Raw genomic sequence first — 12,891 nt, forward strand, 5'->3', positions numbered from 1 at the left:
TCTGCAAGCGTGGTTCTTTAATACCATACTCCCCCTGGACTTGGTTGACTATAAGATGAGAGTCACTATAAATAGTAACATCTACAATAGACAATGCTTTTGACAACCGAAGTCCAGCTATCAAAGCCTCATATTCTGCTTCGTTATTACTCCCTTCAAATGCAAATCTCAAAGCATATCGAATAATAAATCCTGCTGGACTTCTTAATAGAATTCCAGCTCCTGCTCCATCTTTATTACTCGAACCATCTATATATACCTCCCAAGTGGTTGGTATAATGGGATCCTTGATGGTGGATTCCACCGGTGCAGTAGTTTCTACTACAAAATCGGCTAATGCCTGAGCCTTGATTGCAGTTCTGGGCTTAAAGCTCACTTGGAACTCGCTGGGTTCAACCGACCAGGACACCATTCTTCCAGACAAATCAGGTTTATTAAGAACTTTACTAAGAGGAAAAGTTGTAAATACCTCAATTGGATGAGCCTGAAAATATGGCCTTAGCTTCCTGGCGGCCATCATGAGAGCCAAAGCCTGCTTCTCAATTTGCGAATATCTTGTCTCCGCATCTAGCAATACGTGGCTTACATAGTAAATCGGCCACTGTTTTTTATCTTTTTCACGAACAAGTACTGCACTGACCGCTGAAAGGGACATCGCTAGATATAGCTGTAATATTTCCCCCTTCTCTGGTCTGGACAAGATCGGTGGTTGTCCAAGTGCTTCTTTTAACTCCTCGAAAGCTTTCTGGCACTCTTCGGTCCATTTTGCTTCCTTGCTGCCCTTCAAGTCTTTGAGTGCCTTGAAGAAAGGCAAACATTTTTCTCCAAACTTGGAGATGAATCGATTCAAAGCAGCAACTCTCCCTGTTAAACACTGCACATCACGAACAGTTTTGGGAGCCTCCATATCATTCAGAGCTTGTATTTTGGCAGGATTAGCCTCAATTCCTCTCTGTGATACCATGAAGCCCAAAAATTTGCCCGAGGAGACTCCAAAGGCACACTTTTCTGGGTTCAGCTTCATTTGATACTTTTGCAGTACTGAGAATACCTCAATCAAATCTGCAATATGATTTGCTTTTGTAAAGCTCTTCACTAGCATGTCGTCAACATAAGCTTCAACATTCTTTCCTATCAGCTCTTTAAAAATCTTGTTGACGGCCCTCTGATATGTTGCTCCTGCGTTCTTCAGGCCAAAAGGCATGACCTTATAATAATAGCTTTCACGATCAGTCATGAAAGTCAGAACTTTTCATCCTCCTTATTCATAAGGATCCGATTATACCCCGAGTAGGCATCCATGAAACTTAGAGTTTCATATCCTGCAGTCGCATCTATCAAGAGGTCAATCCGAGGCAACGGATAGCAATCTTTAGGGCAAGCCTTGTTAAGATCTGTGTAGTCTGTACACATTCTCCACTTTCCATTCGCCTTTTTTACCATTACCACGTTGGCCAACCAAGTTGGGCATTCAATTGGTTCTATGAAACTAGAATTCTTGAGTTTTTCAACTTCACTACGAACGGCTTCATACTTTTCAATGGAGAAATTTCTCCTTTTCTGTATCACTGGTTTCACCTTAGGATCAATCCAGATTTTATGCTCTCCGACAGCCCGATCGATTCCTGGCATGTCTTCAGCAGACCATGCAAATACGTCTTTATTCTGTTGAAGAAATAACTTCAACTCATCTTTAAATTCCTCCAGCTGTTCAGACCCGATATAAGTAATCTTTTTCTCATCCTCGGTACACAACTTGATTTGTTCCAGCTTCTCCACTGGTTCGGGTCTTTGCATCTCTGCTTCTTCCCGATCGTCTCGAACTTCTATAGGTAGGGCAGTTACCTTCCTCGGGCCCTCCTTGTCTTTTAAATAGGCAACGTAACATTGCCGAGAGATCCTCTGGTCAGAGGAGACTTGACCAATTCCCATATCAGTCGGGAATTTTATCTTCAGGTGTTTTGTCGAAACAATAGCACCTATCTTGGATAAAGATGGTCGCCCGAGGATAATATTGTAAGCTGGCACTTCCCGAACCACCAAAAAATTGATTCGGGCGATTGCTTCCTTAGGAAAACTTCCAATAGATAAGTCCAACTGGACCGATCCTTCCGCCACCGCAGATGACCCTGCAAAACCATATAGATGTGTGGATGAAGGTTTCATCAAGTCCCGATCCACCTTCAATTTTTGATACACTTCGTAAGAAATTAGGTCACCTGCAACCCCGTATCAACCAAAACTCTATGCACTTCCCGACGTGCAATCTCTACCTTGATGACTATGGCATCATCATGAGGTAAACAAACGTCTCTTTCGTCCTCCTCGCTAAAGGTGATAGAATCTTCACCATTCAGCTTTTTTCGCTTCTGCGTCTCTCCGGTTCCGACAAATTTGGACTTTGTTTTCAAACTCCGGAGTGATTCGGGCTCCGGTCCCCCGAAGATAGTAAGGATCGGTGACCGAGTAGCTTCAATCACCTCCTTGCCCTTCTTAGACTTCGGGGCCTCCCTTGATCGTTCTGAACTAACCGAACGATCCCTTTTAGGAGCAGCCGCGCGTGGCTCACGTGGCTCCTCCCTCCTTCTGCTAACAAAATTGGACAAGTGTCCCTGAGATATTAATCTCTCAATATCTCGCTTTCGAGATGACGACAGTCATTTGTATAATGACCATAGTCCTTTGTGGAATCGGCAATACTTTTCTCGATCCCGCCGCTGCTCTCCGGGTTTCAAAAGAATTTTAGGCGGCCACTTCAAGATATTTTTTCTTTTGATGATATTTAAAATATCAGCCCGAGGAACATTCAATGGAGTGTACTCACTTTTACCGGGAGACCTTTGGCGCCAAGCCTGAGATTTTCCAACCCGATCACGGACATTTTTCTTTGGCTTCGCGCTTCTCGCTCAGGAGCCTTCTTTGCTCCTTATTGGAGACTTTATTATCTCCTTGGCGCGCGTCTAGAATCTCCATGACTTCAGCCTCGCTTCTCGCATCTCTCGTACCAACTCAAGATAAGTCGCAGGCATATCCCGTAGTAATAACTCCAGGAGTTTCCGATTAGTGAGTCCCGTGAATAGAGCAGCTTTTGGCTACTTGCTCATCCAAATTTTCTATCTCCATCGTTACTTTGTTGAATATTTTCAGAAACTCTCTGATTGATTCGTTCTTTCCTTGTCCGACAAGAAACAAGGTTTCTTCCATTTTCTTGACCTGTATTCCACTCTGGAATCGCCCTATGAATTTGCGCGCCAATTCATCAAAGTTTACGATCCTTCCAGAGGGGAGGTTCGAAAACCACTTTTGTGCTGCTCTAGTTAGAGATGAACCAAAAACCATGCATAAAATTTCATCAGAATTACTTGAAACTGCCATGGTTTGTTGGTAATAGCCAATGTGAGCTGTTGGGTCTCCGGAGCCATCGAATGTAGAAAAGGTAGGCAAACGAAAGTTATGGGGAAACTGATATCCCGCAATTGGCTCGGCAAAGGGGGTCTTCCGAATGACTGAGTAAATATCCTCGCTTATCCCGCCCTTAGCCAACTCGCCATAATTTCTCATTGATGTTGGCCAATTCCTGACCAATCTGGGTCGGGTGATCTTCAGCAATATGATCACGACCTCGATTAACACGATCATCCCGTGCTAATCGATCATCACGAACAGCCCGTCCTTCCCAAACATTCCGCTTGTCGCGAACTGCTCGATCATCGCGAACGGTTCTTCTGACAGTTGGTGAGTGAGTTCTTACCCCCTGTATCCAACCTTGTATTTGAATCAGTTGTACTCTCTTGCGGTCTGTCGAATCGATCGTCTCGCCTAGGTTGATCGTCAATCCTCCTAGGTCCTCGATCTCCTTCACGAAAATTCTGACCGATATTCCGGTCTTCAGCCAATCTTTGATCACGTGGCAACGCACGTCTCCCTGAATCGCGTTGATCAGGTTCTTGTGGTAAAACCACTCGTCTGGTGAGCAGGCGGAGTGCTTGGCTCACCTCCAAAAGTTGAATCTTTACCTGATCCAATTGATCTTGGAATGTATCAGGAGGATTATGTCCTCTCTGACCACCATCTACCTCGATAGGATTTTGGCTTCCCTGGGGAATATCTGGATTATTCGCTCCAGGGATTTGAACACCGGAATTGCGCTTTGCAGCGGCTGTTGAGGCTGTTGCTGATCTAGTCACCATGGCTTTTCAAGTCGCTTCCCACAGACGGCGCCAAATGATGCGTCCAAAATCTGCTCAGCCCTTAGATCTCCTCGTGATGACCTGCAAAACGAAAGCGTCAGATGTGGCCTGACCGCGGGGGTCGGGAGTCCACCTCCGAAGGCTAAGTCAGTTGATGAACTTAACCACAAACGGCTCTGCTAGAAGCACAGAGCTAAGGAATGAAGAATTGGGAAAGGTGATCTAGATAGTAAGCCGCTGATAGTTTACGTCTATCAGTATGTATCTAGAACCTGAGTCTCAGATTGTGTGTTTTCGATCCCCTCACCTCATATGGTAGTGAGGTTTATATAGAGTGTACCTTCGAATCTCCTTCATTGGATGCACTTGAGCCTTCTTCGGGTAGTCTTTGGATCTTAACAGTTAGATCCGTTGAGCAATAGACTTCTACTAGTTTGGACTAGTAGAAGACTCCTGAGATAACCCTTTAGGTTATGTGATGATTATCCCTTCGATAATGATTAGTTGCAGCCGTCAATTCGAGTCTGCCATCATTAGGGTAATTACCCTAATCCATAAGTAGGATTAGGGCATGGTTGTAGCTGAATAAGTTTTCTTCCTCAGGCAAGCCATCTTCTGATCCAGTTCGCTCGGGAGCTAGTCGGTTCCCTCTATCTCGATCGGGGTCGAGGGTCGAACCAGGTATGAACCCGGTCTGATCATAATTTCTCCATATCAAAAACTAATATAGGAATGATACCACTAACTGACAAAGTTCTTGATGGTCCCCATAAATTATGATGGTTGTAATTTATGATGCTTTCCTAGCTAATAATCCTCATAAAGGCAATATATTTTAGAAAATGAATGACTCAAAATAGTACCTGAGAATTTATCTAAAACTGACGAAGATAGATGACTAAACTAGCGACGCCAATTTCAAAAGATGCATTAGAATTATAAAGAGCTAAGAAAGGCACAACATTAGCCAGAAGTGACTAACATATTTCTTTGATTGGGCTCTTCAGTAGAATTGCGTTGGACTTCAAATCCTTAATGCAAAAAATCCATGGGGAAAAAATCAGTAGGACAATTTTTGTCAGTAGTCAATTGAGAAATTGAAAGTAAATTTTTGAAACTTTATGGGACAATAAGAATATTATTTGATTGCAAAAAGTCTAATGGAGTTTTCAAAAGTAATGATGTAGTTTGAGTTATTGAATGTTTCATATCATTACTGATTGAAACCTGTTCATCTCCATTATAAGTAGTTAACTATTTCAGAGTAACATGATCAAATGTCATGTGATTGATTGGTAGCACCAATGTTTGGAATCTACCTAGTATTGTTTGTTGATATTGCATTAATGTACAAGCCTACATATGGTGTAGGAGGGGATAATGAAGCATTATTTCAGCTTTATGAATACTTGAAATAGCACTTGCTAGCTAGGTGGCCAATTTTAACATAGATCTGACATTTAATGGATTGAATATAGTGATTGGGAGATTGGTTAGATTATATGTAGTATTTTGGAATAACAATAAATGATCGACTATTATTTGATCTTGGGTTATTGGTTACGAATCAGTTTGGGTTGCAACAATTTAATGATCAATGGTTAGGTTGTTGAGTGGAACTAGTGTTAAAGAGAGTCGTGGGAGGAGGTGGGATTAGGTAAAGCGAAATTGTATTACTATAGCCATAATAGAGTCATTGTTTATGTATTAATAATTTAACTTGAAGGTCTAGAAATGAAACAAATGGATTGATGTTTTCAACAGTTTTAATCTAAGTGGTATAATCTAGACATAAGCCATTTAAAGTATAATCTAACTCTTGTTCTTTATCATTAATTGCAGCTAATGAATTTGTAAAGAATTTGATCAATAAATAATGAAATGAGTCAAAATTTTGTTAAACACAAACTGCTTTGAATTTTGAATATTTCACATTTGCTCTAATACCATGAAAGGAGGAGAACCAAGTAGTTTTAATCCTTACCATATTGGTTAAGTTGATTTTTTTTTAAATATAAAATTATAAGTAAACTCCAAAGTTCAAATCAGTCACAAACAAAGCTAAAATGTTCAAACTCTTTTGAATTTAAAACTCAAACCTAAACTAGATTTTAAAATTTTAAATAGAATTTGTGAATTATGGTCACAAGTTCCTTTTGACCTTAGCCCCAAACCAAATTACGATAGCTCATTATTAAATTGGTTTGCACCAACACCTATACATGTAATACATATATCAAGTATATTTGGCCAAACTCCAAGGCTTTATCAAATGTGTACACCTACCCTACAATCTATATATTCAAACCAAGGTACGAAATCTCAACGAACCTCGCCGGTTCGCTGGATGCCGAACAACGAAATGGCAAAATCTCGCCGAGACACATGTGCTTCTGAGGAAAAGTTGAAAATGGTGAGAAAGAAAATGATCGGATTCTACTCTTCAACTCATCGTCATCGGAGACGATGCTCCTCAATCTGCTCGTTATTTGGTTAACATGAATGACAAGAAAACTTAGGAAAGTGGAATGGGAACTTGGGAAGGTAAAGTGAAGTTTACTGTATACATTAATTACATTGACTTTGAAGTTTGAACCACGTGAATCTTACACCACACATTCTTTTTTTTTTTTTTCTTTCTAAATCAATGGTAGCCAACCCGAGATTAGAGAGAGAACGAGAGAGGGCCGGAGGGGTGGGTGAGTGCACTGTACACTGACTGACGTGAGTGATGAGTCAAATCAAACCTCAATTCGGACGCATTTTTTTGATGAAAAATCGTTAAAAATCGCGATATTTTTAATAAAAAACAATAATTAGTTTTTCGGCGATATCTCGAGTTTTGGCAGCCGTTTCAGTTTGCCATCTACTGAACGGCAAAAATCCGAAAAGTTGCACCTTGCTTCAAACACAAATATACCAATAGATATAAGGACCTATAAGTTTAGAGATTAATCCTCTTGCAACTTCCTCTTATATGGACTTTATTAAAATCTTCGAAAGTGTCTCAAGAGTTTTGCCACTAGAATGTTCAACTAACCCCATGTAGGGGAGAATTGAATCTTCAAATATTCAATATCACAAGCCTTGTCTTTTTTCTTCAATGAAGCCTCACCACATACATTCCATCTTTCATATTTTATGATCCCCTCAACCATTGTAGCTTATTACAATACTTCAAGAGTATATTCAATGGATAATTGAAAACATTTGATGCATTATCAAGAGCAATCCTACTCTCCCTTTTTCTATTTCACATATGTGTATGGCGATCCTATTAAGAGTAATAAGAAGAAAGTGTCAAACCGTATTACCTGTAGATGTCACCATTATCATGATAATTGGTTGAGTTCTGTAGAATTGAACTCTCACCTTACTTGGTAGGAAAAGTCAAGAGGATCTCAAAAGCACTTTAGGGCCTGTTTGGTTACATGAGTCTGGAGATTTCAAATATCTATAGATTTCAAATTTATAGATTTCAAATCTATGGAGTCATAATTTATAAAATTAACTATTTGGTTAACCGAATATGTAGAATTAAATCAGTGGATTCATTTGTGATTTTTGTGAATGTGCAAATTTTCGCGTTTTTATAGTTGAGATGAAATCTCTGGATTTCACCTCATACCCATAAATCTACAGATTCACATTTTTAGTGTAAAAAGATGAATCTTTATATTTCATGAATCTAGAGATTTTCACAACCAAACGAGTATAAATCTCCCATTCATGAATCCAGAGATTTCAAATCTCTGGATTCATGTAACCAAACATGTCCTTAGGGATTGTGAAGTTCTTAGAGAGTTTATGGATGATTAAACTATCTTGACTTAGGCTATCAAGGTTCTTGTTTCACGTGGAACAATAAGAGAGTGGGGGCTGCAAACATCAGAATCAGATTGGATCATGCAATCTATAACTCAGAATGGAGACAAACTCTCGATGATGTGGTTGTATTTGTGAAACTTGCAGTTAGTTCTGACCATAACCTTTAGTGACAATGATGAAGGGAAAGTGAAAGTTAGGAGGCCCTTCACCTTGAATCAATGTAATTCAAACATTATTAATGTAAAAATATTGCTACAAAAGCTTGATCCATCAATATCACTGGTTTGGCTGAGGAGAAAATATTTGAAAGAAATTCCCTATTGCCAAGTCACTTTTTGAAAGTGGAATAAAGAAGTCTTTGGTAATTTCAAGATAATAAAGAACTAAAAGTAGAACTAGATGGTCTTGGTAATAAGGCTACTAATTGGGTATCGAAGATGCATTTTAAGATTGATGGGGATTCGCTATTTTGTCAGGATCTGCATTCGGAGTTGATGGAGATCCTTCAGGAAAATTTGGCTAGTTAGTTGGTTTTGGTTTTGTTTGGGCCTTTGGTCCGTTTATGTACCATAAAAGATAAAAAGCAGAATTAAAACTCATTCAATGCAAGCAAAATTCCTCTTTTGCTCAATGGACGGAAACTAAAGCGCAAAGTCTTCTGAAGGAGTTACAAAAAGAAGAGGAAATGTGGATTGGTTGTGGAGGTTGGAGGTAGAGAAAAACAAGTTTTTGTTCTAGTTTTTGCTAATTTTACTATTTTACCCACTTAAGTAGCAACTCAACACATGTCATTAGTGGTACCTGCATAAATGAAAATGAATTTTTTTTTTTGGCACAAGCAACCAATCCAAAGAAAGAAAACTAAACAAACTCAGCTAAAAGAAGATTTTGATCTGCCTTGAGGATTTCCTCAAAACCTTTGGGGGCAAGGGCCAGATCCAAAAGAACATTGAAGGAGTTGACATGTCAAGACTCAAGAGCCACCTTAGACATTCAATCAATAACCTTATTAAGATACTTGCACACATGAACAAAGTGGTGCAACCTCCACCTCCCACTAGAGCCCTAATGTCATCAACGAACTGCCCAAACCTCCCACTATTGACATTATTGTCGCCCAAAAGCCTTCTGGCTTTAAGAGTATCTGACTTAAGCTACAATTACAATAAATTTAGAGTATTGGCAAAAAGGAGCCTTTGAAGAATCACTGCTAGCTCTGCCTCCACGACTTGGCACTGATAAACTTTTTTAACAAAACTTTCCCTGTACCTCCCATCTCTGTCTTGAAAGACTCCCCCTATTTAAATAGCATCATCTTTCTTCTTTCCTAATAACTACAACATCAACATTGCATTTTAGCCAACCTCACTTGGAGCTTTCCATGTCACACGAGCCTTCCAGAAGCCACAATTAAGAATTGGCTTCAAGCAAGAATTCCAAGCTCCTGCAACCATACATACTTTGATATTCATCAATGAGACTCAGCCCATCCGTTGGGAATGCGTTTCTTCTTTATGGACATCCCTATTCGGCTACATCCAAAGGGAGTAGTAATATGCACTAGAATCTTGTTGGTCATTCCTCTTTCCTTTCCACAAAAAATCTTGCAATATTTGAATGAAATCATTCTTCCAACCACAAAAAGAGAAATATTCTCATTGCTCCATGAAAACTAACATTATGCCAAATTCTTCTAGCATAGTTACAATCATGAAGAACATGGAAGCTATCCTCTCCTCTTCCTCCGCAAACACTGCAAAAATTATGATTTGGTGAGTCTCATCTTCATCTTTCTGTGGTTGATTAGTAACCTCTCTTTGGAAGCCAACTGCACAAAAAGAAAAATCTGGAGCAAGAGTTTTAATCTGCAAACCCTTCTCTAAAATTTGTCATAAAAAAGGTTGCTTATGTTCTCGATAATATTGTCCGCTAGTGACTTGTATGCACGAAATTGAAAAAATGTTCCAATCAATGGACTCAATAGGATAATATCCTTCCCTACAGACTGTAAAGGGGGTTGAAAGGCTTGAACTTTCTTACAAATATCCTATGGAAGGATGTTCATATTCTTGTCATGCCACCAAGATCCATTCGAGTCTATACCAAGCCACCTCCTTCCACTACAATTTGTTCAGGACATTCTCCATAGCTGCATATTCAAAGATAATACAAGGTTCTGGCCAAGCATCCTTCCAAAAATGGTAGGAGTGGCCATTACCAATCCATAAGCTATAGTTTCCCAAGACTTTTGGCATTAACCTGCACATCACCTTCCATGACATGGAGTCAAGGTTATAGATTGAAAGTTGTTTTTTGCCTAGTCAAACCATACTTGCCCTCAAATAAGGAAAGAATACACCATGTATATAATCGTACGAAAGATAACCAGAGTGTCTAAATCAATAAGTAAAGTGAGGCGGAATCCCACTCTACAACCAGTGGAATAGTAGTTCTAAAAGAAAAGGAACATAATGAAATCTAATCCCAATAGCAGGTACAATAGGTAACTAAATTGTTCTCAATCTTATAAACAACATCTCTATAAGTATAAATCTCAAAAATGGCACAAGGGCGCTTCCACTCTATGGTCGGACTAAGCATCGTACGCAGCATAACCACCCGCGAAATCTTTAGTGTAATTGTCGTAACCGCAATCACCTTCCTGGAGATATGCCTCTTCTCCCTGCACTTCTTCATACGAGCAATCATGATATTCAAAACTTGTAGAGTATTCTAACAAAACATTGTACAAAAGGAATGAGTTTCAACGAAACTCAGTAAGGCAGTTAATCCATAACAACATATATAGCAAGATTTCAAAGCAAAGTAAAATGCTATATGATATGAAACACATGATGCAATATGAGTCTAACTCTATGTATGATGGTCTCTATTGGCAGACATGCTTTAAGTCATGACACCGTACTTCTTTAGAAAGGTCTCATCACACAACGCCTTTTGGTAGTGGGTCCGGCATCCCTCGGGACATTCCATAGCTGGGGGTATAGGTCACCACTCTCTCACATCACCATTGGTCTAAATACCGGCGCATGTCAGGGTCAAAGCCTAACCAAATGCAAGTCTCCTACTTAGTTACATCAAGTTAGATCCAGATACGTCCATTCCTCGCCCCTGGCGATCCTTTCCGATATCCTTCACACTAGAGTCCTCATAGTCCCTGACTACGGACTCATCAACCCTATAGGTCATCCACATATGGTAAACGGGAAGCTCTCACGTCCTCTCACGGGTTGGTTACCGGTCTTAAGCGCCCGTGAGCCCAAGTCTAACCATATGCAACCCTACCGATAAATGGTCCCCACAATGTGATTCCTGTCCTCTCACGGATTGGTTACCGGTCTTGAGCGCCCATGAATCCCCATTGCTACCACGGGTCGTTCGGTCTCAATACCCCTCCGATTAGGGTCTGACATAACGGGACATCCTAGCCAAACACTACTAGACAGTCCTAAATATGTCATCCAACAGTTTAGGAAGGTGTCCAAAGGGCATCTCTGGAAACATCCCATAATATTCCCGTAGTAGTCCAAGGACAGAAGTGTCAAAAGGACACCTCCCCTTTCCAAACCATACTTAAGCATACACAAGCATCAATCCATAACATCACATATATGGTAACTTCATATATGGAAAGAAATCAATAATAACATTCAACTTGTATAAAACTGGTAAGTAAATCATACATGAGTCAATTTAATACAAACAAGTAATGCTACTGATATCAAGATAGTACAACAGTAGTATAACATTGCAAGAATCTAATTAAAGAAATAAACTAACAAGATTCAAATATAGAAACTAAGATATACAATTTATGTAGTTAAGGAAGTAACCATCCTTACCTTATATAATTCGCAAAGGAAATATTAAGAATTCAAGTAAGATCTTGACAAACTTGAGAAGAAGGTCCTAAACAAGTGTATACAACATATTAGGAAAGATACCTAGAAGGAAAGATATCAAAACATCCAAAACAGACCAAATCTGGAGTTGTTGTACTCATTGGTCGATTGGATTGGTCTACTGTCTCAGTCAACCAATCAGTCGACCAACCGAGATAGTGGCCTTCAAAATCAGGGTTTTGAGAATAAAGAACCGAATTTGGTGGTTCAAAAGGGTACCAAACAAGGGGTAAACTACAATGGTAGCATCCTAGTATATAGAGGACTTCAAAACACTAATTGAATCAAGTTTTCAAGTTACAAATTAGGAAACAAAAGTTACCATAATTAGATCAATCATAGTCCTTGAAGAATTCAAAGTAAAAATCATAGACAAGAACAATAGGATGATGGATCATTGATTGTGATAAAGAAATCATGAAAGGCATGCATAGACCTTCAAGAAAATAGATCTAAGACTGAAGAACATGGATCTAAATAAGGAAACAAAACTTACCATAGATGTATCAGTCATGATTCTTGAAGAAAGCATGGTATGATAAAGGAGAAATAACTAGAGATTGATAGATTACGGATCACGTAAAGAAAACACAGCGATTGACTACTAATATGATAAATAAAATAGATTTGAGAAGATCAGAATTTAAATCAAAGATGAACGAAGACAAGATCATGATTACTTCAAAAGCTTGCAATGATCATGATTAAGAACATTACTTTAGCCATTAATCCTTAAGAAGATCATGAGAGATAAGTACAGAGATGTTTGCAACAGAGAATGCAGCATCTCCTCTACTGTCTCAACCCAAAAAGGAAAGAAAACAAAGATGATGAAGAAGAAGAGAGTGTAGACATACCTTTTTGTGTAAGAACACGAGTTTTGACGAAGATCCGTCAAGATAAACACCAAGGACGCAAGGGAGATGACTTACAGAGGTCTTTGGTTCGTT

This window comes from Hakea prostrata, chromosome 5, assembly GCF_041222555.1.
Source record: "Hakea prostrata isolate BN-2017 chromosome 5, UWA_Hpros_2, whole genome shotgun sequence".
Lineage (NCBI taxonomy): Eukaryota > Viridiplantae > Streptophyta > Magnoliopsida > Proteales > Proteaceae > Hakea > Hakea prostrata.